Here is a 6,000-nt window from a genome sequence, read left to right on the forward strand (position 1 = left end):
ATTGCCGGAGCTTGAGGGTGGCCGTTGCTGTGGGGCGGCTCACCGCAGAAACTGGAGAATTCTGAAGGTTCACGGGTCTCGGTTGCTCCCGGCTGGTGCTAGAACTGTAGCTGGTGGTGGCTTGTGGTCTCTCTGCTAGCCGTGGTGTCTGCTGGTCTCGTGGCTGAGTGGACTGAAAGGAGGAGGCTGCAGAGTAGTTTGGGAGAGGGAGACTTGGGAGACAGGGAAGAGGTGGTGCGGCTTTCTCGGCTGTGCAGCGTCTGGAGATGGCTCACGGATGGTAGCAGGTTGGCAGCAGGGGGGGCTATGCTAGAGGGTGCTCGGGTTGTCAGCGAGATGGAGATGGAGAAGAGAGGCCGGGGGGTCGTTGTTGGCGGCTACGAGAAAGAAAGAAAGAGCAAGGTAAGGTTTTTGTTTTTTGTTCCTTTGGTTTGTGCTCCGCCCCCTTTTTGTGTGCGACCTCAAACACCTATATATAAAAAAAAACTCAAAACCCTAAAAATTCTTTCCTTTTTTGTTTTCTTTTTCTTTTATAATGATAATAATAATAATGATAATAATAATAATAGTAAGATGATAGTAATAATAAATACTAATAATAATAATGATATCAATAATAATAATAATAATAATAATAATAATAATAATGATGATGATGATGATGATGATGATGATGATAAAAGTGATAAAAATAGTAATAAAAATAAAGTACTAATAATAATATAGGAAAATAATAATAATAATAATAATAAAAATAATAATATAGTGAAAATAATGATAATGATAATAAATAATATAAATAACAATAATAAAAATCATAATAATGATAATAATAATAAAGTATTAACATTAATAATAATAATAATAATAATAATAATAATAATGTATTGGGCCCTGGGCAAAAATAGGGTATCTACATATATCACCAGTATTTTGATTAAAGATTGTGAATTTTGAAAGTTTGAATCAGAAATTCGTGAGAAATTTCAGCAAGAACACAACAATTCTTTCAGACGAACTTTCAGTAGTATAACTCAAAAATTTGAATTGTATGTATGTTAAGTGTTAACCTAATTTGCGAAAATATAATGTATATATAGTGCAAAAAGGTTTCTAACCATTTTCCCCAAGTTTTCTCTGAATTTGGAAACCAAGAAATCAAATTTGGAAACAATATCAGCACTGTTAAAAGTTTAAAACATAGACATTAGTTGACTAAGCCTGAGGGTCTGTCATCTAAGCTCTTTTAAAAATAGCGCATTCAAAAAGACAGTACCGGATCAGTCGACTAGACACGATGGGTTAGTTGCATGCTCCTATTCTGCTCGTTCATTAATAAAGTCAGTAGCACATCAGTCACTTGATGATGAAATATCAGTCGCCTGACAACATGACCACTCTTTGTTTTTCAAAGTTTGGTTCCAAAATTTAACTTGTAACTTGGAAAAATTATTTGAGATTCTATGAAAATATTTTCCATGATTAAAAATAGGTCTCCAAGTCCACGAAATATCCTAGGAGGTTCAATCAACAATATTAAAATTTGAAGTACTTACATGAGATTTTAACAAGATAAAACTATCTAAGATCCTAAGTCTTCACGTCTTATAGCTTCCATACTTTGCCTAAGCTTTAACCAATTCTCCAATATGCTTCAATCATCATGTCTTATAGTCTTAAGCGTAGACATCATTCAAGTTCTTTAAGTATACTTTCATAAAAGCACTTGAGCCCTAAAATTTAGCTTAAGCAAACATGTTAAGTAACCTTAATTTGTTATCATCAAAACGAGATTACGTCTTATTATGCCAACATGTCTAACTTTAGTTGGAATATTCTTCTCATTGAAATCCTTTTCATAAGGTAAATTGACAATATGCCTTTTCCTTTCCCAAAAGACATTTGGGATATCTGAGCAAATTTGTTCTTCAAATTTCTTTTTCTTTTAATTAATATTTTCAATTATTTTGGAGTCTTAAAGTTGTTTTTGGATTCTTTTGTTTTTCATTTCTCTTGTTAAGGTTTTGATACTTTAATTCTAGCAATTACAAAACATTTTGTAGGGATCCCATTCAAGAAAAAGATTTAGAAATATTTTCAAATTTTACATTGTTGGAATTGGTGTATTCCCAAAAAGGGGGGTAAATTGGGTAATTAAAATTTTCTAAGTTGATTTCAATTCCACAATCAGTAATTTCCAACTTAAGGTCTGTCTAAGCACATACCAATACCCCAACAGAATAATACTGAGTAGATATATAAAATAGATGCAGCACACTTAGTATTTCCCAATCATTCACAGTATTTAAAACATGCATATCATTCATATAACAATTCAAATATAAACATACATGTGCAGAAATTAAATTGTAGAAATATATATAAAGAGTATATGGAAAGAAAGAGCCAACAAAGGATATGTTATCAGGGTTAGGTGAATTCAGCCTACGTCCCTGCCTCTAGCTCGCAAACCTGAGGATTCCACTAAAGTTGCTCACTTACGGGTGGTGCGGCACCGAATACGACACCTTACAGGATGGTGCACCTGACTTTCCTAACTGGATTTATGTCAATTCGGGACTATTCACAGCGCTAGTCTCCCTCTTCCGATCATATGTCGGGAATACAACAAATATGAACATATTTGTACAAGTAGATGCTTCTAATACAAGCAAATGTGTACCAATACGCACAAATACATTCACGTATGATATGAGCTAAAGCTCAATGTATGAATGTGAATTTCCTTAAAATATTTTGAACTCTTTGAATAAGATATTTATGATAAGCACTTCAAAGATTTGAACCCAACTAAATTTCTCCAAAAGTATTTTCAATAAAGGGTGTAGGAGAACTTAGGGTTTTGCTTTCAAGCAATTTTTTGTAAGATAAAAATTTGTCAATAAAAGCTCAAATACAGGAAGACAAATCCAAGCACAAAACAATATGAATGTAAAATATGCGCTTAAGTCTTTCAAGAAAAATCAATAAAAGTTTTCTCCAAAGAAATATTTACCAAGAAGATGTATGGAGAAACTCTAGATTTACTTTCCAAAAATGATTTGTAAGCTAAGATATATAATGAAAGTAAATGCAAAAATAAATCTTATGCCCAAGTAATAATCCTCCAACAATCTTAAAATGCAATAGATTTGCAAGTGAAGAAAGTGAGTAAAATCAATGCTCACTTTCAACAAGAATTTTTCTAAAGATTTGTCAAGAGAATAAAGAAAAAAGAGTAAAGAATATGAATAATACAAAAATATTTAGGGAGGATTTTCAATCTAATCTTGTGTTTAAAAATGTGTAATGGAGGGGTATATATAAACTGCTTAAAAAATCTAACCGTTAGGGATATATTAGGGATTTTTAAAAATGTTTAATGAAAAAATTACCCTAATTACCATAGTAAAATTATGACAACCCGAGACACATGAGAAAAATAGTTTTTCCATGTTCGGGTACTCGAAGCAATGTTCAGTTTACTGGCCAAGGCTATTTTCCAACCTGCTCGAGGTTCAGTCGCCTAGTCTCAAGTTTGGTTTACCGAACTTAAATGTTTGGTCGCCCGAGGGTGATTTGAATGTTAATGTTCGGGCGCCCAAGTAGTTGGACAAAGTCAGGGTAAATGTTCGGTTGACCGTGGACACTCAGTTCATTCTGAGTTTGGTCGCCCAAAGTCAGGTCAACACGCTGACTATTCAACGGTTCAGTCGACCGAGGTGTTTTCAACACCAAGGTTTGGTCGCCTGAAACCCTTTTTTAATTTAGAACCTAAGCCATATTTTTACCCTTGATTGTAGATGATAGTAGGGATTTTTCCTAAGTGATTTGTGCAATGACCTAGGGTCTATCTAAGGTCTTTTTAGCCTACCGAAAAAATTCGGCGTCGGTTGCCCTAAGGTCATTCGGTTCCCTATGGTCAATCTACGGTCTTGTTGAGCTTATTCATATAATACATGCAGATGCAAATATTACATACCCAAGATACAAATACCAAATGCATTTACGTTTAAAATAAGTATTTTCTTCTTCTTCCTTACTCCTCTGATCATGGAATATGCTAGACGATATGATCGTTATGTCCCTCGGGTTTCCATCAATCATCTCTCATGTGTGTGCTGTATTGTAAACCCGTTCACAACCTAGATGCACACATAAGATCCTTGTGTTTCGATAGCATAAAAACCAGAGATCGGACTCAAAAAATCAATAAGCATGTAGAAAACTATTGGAAAGAACTAATTATATAAGGTTTTCCAAGTTTGCTGAGAAAGTTAGATCAAGAATTAGAAATAAATATAATGGTATAATCCCCTACAAGGAATTAATATATGGAGAAATAATCAATTTTATCAATCAGGAATGATTATCTTTGTACAAAAATCTCAAGTTAAATGCAAAAATGAAAAATGAACTTAAACAGAGCAGACAAGAATTAGGATCATTTTGCTCTGAGTATGGTTACAAAAAAAAAAAAAAAATAGAATCTCTATCATCAAAAGCTAAGAAAATTAAGAGACACTATAAAAAGAAACTGAAAAAATATAAACCAACAAAATGCGTCACATAGCAAAATCCAAAGAATAAGAAATTTAAAAGGAAAAAGCAAAAAATTTCAACTTTTCAGATAAACCAAATAATATGTTATAAATGTGGAAGATACGGACAATACAAATCTCAATAAGATGAAAAACAAATTCAAAATTTAGATTTGGAAGAAAACCCATTCAATATGTTCATTAATGAATCAAGCTCTTTTAAACATGATAATTTAAGTTTACTTAGTAGAACTAAGGCTTGGTTTTATTGTTGTTGTATGAAGGAATCTTTCAAATCAATGAAAATTTTGAAAATTCAAGCTACTCTTTAGAATCTAGTCAAATAGATTGGTATTGTGAATGCCTTGGTCTTTGCATTTGCAATATTAAAACAAATCAATGTTAGTTCAAAAGATAAGAAAATTATATTAGAATTAATTGATGAAGTAGAAAACCAAAATCTCAAAAGAAAATATTTTGAAAAGTTAAAGGAAGCTATCATTCAAGAAGAAAGTCCAAAAATCTTCAGCCCTTATAACTTTAAAGAAATATTAAAAAGTGAAGAAGAAAGACCAGCCAATATTCAAGATCTTCAAAGAGAAATAAAAAAAATTAAAATTGAAATAAAGGAACTTCAAATACAAAATAACTATATACAATCAAACGAAGTAAAAATAAATAAAAAAAATATCATCAATAAAATAAAAATTAAATATTAGAACAGAAAACTTATTAAAAAAAGAAATAGGAAAATCCTCAATAAAATTGAAAATAATCAATATCCATAAATTAGGAACTCATTTTAGAAGCAACTGCTTTAATTGACTCATGAGCATATCTCAATTGTATCCAAGAAGGACTAGTTCTATCTAAATACTTTGAAAAAACGCTTGAGCAACCATACTCCGCCAATCAAACCAAGTTAGGAATTAAATACAAATTATCAAACACTCACATTTGTAACAATGATATATGTCTAAAAACCTCCTTTATAATTTTCAAGAACTTAGGCTAAGCTATAATTTTAGGAACGTCATTCTTAATCCTAATTTATCCATTCATCACATATGAAAAAGGTATCAAAACTAAAGTTGGTGAAAAAGAAATTTGTTTCAAATTCTCAAATCCAATGAGAGAAAAAAAGATCAATAAGGTAAAAAATGACAATATAATTGCAAATCTTATTCAAAACAAAAGAAAACATATCAAATCCTTAACAAAAGAAATAAAAAATAAAAAGATCCAAGAACAAATTCAAGACTCCAAAATAATTGAAAAAATTAATCAAATGAAAAAGAAATTTGAAGAACAAATTTGCTCAGATATCCCAAATGCCTTTTGGGAAAGGAAAAGGCATATTGTCAATTTACCTTAGGAAAAGATTTCAATAAGAAGAATATTCCAACTAAAGTTAGATGAATCCAAATGAATTAAGAACTCCTAGAACAATGTAAAAAGG

The sequence above is a fragment of the Malania oleifera genome, chromosome 4, assembly GCF_029873635.1.
Source record: "Malania oleifera isolate guangnan ecotype guangnan chromosome 4, ASM2987363v1, whole genome shotgun sequence".
In the NCBI taxonomy this organism is placed as follows: Eukaryota; Viridiplantae; Streptophyta; class Magnoliopsida; order Santalales; family Ximeniaceae; genus Malania; species Malania oleifera.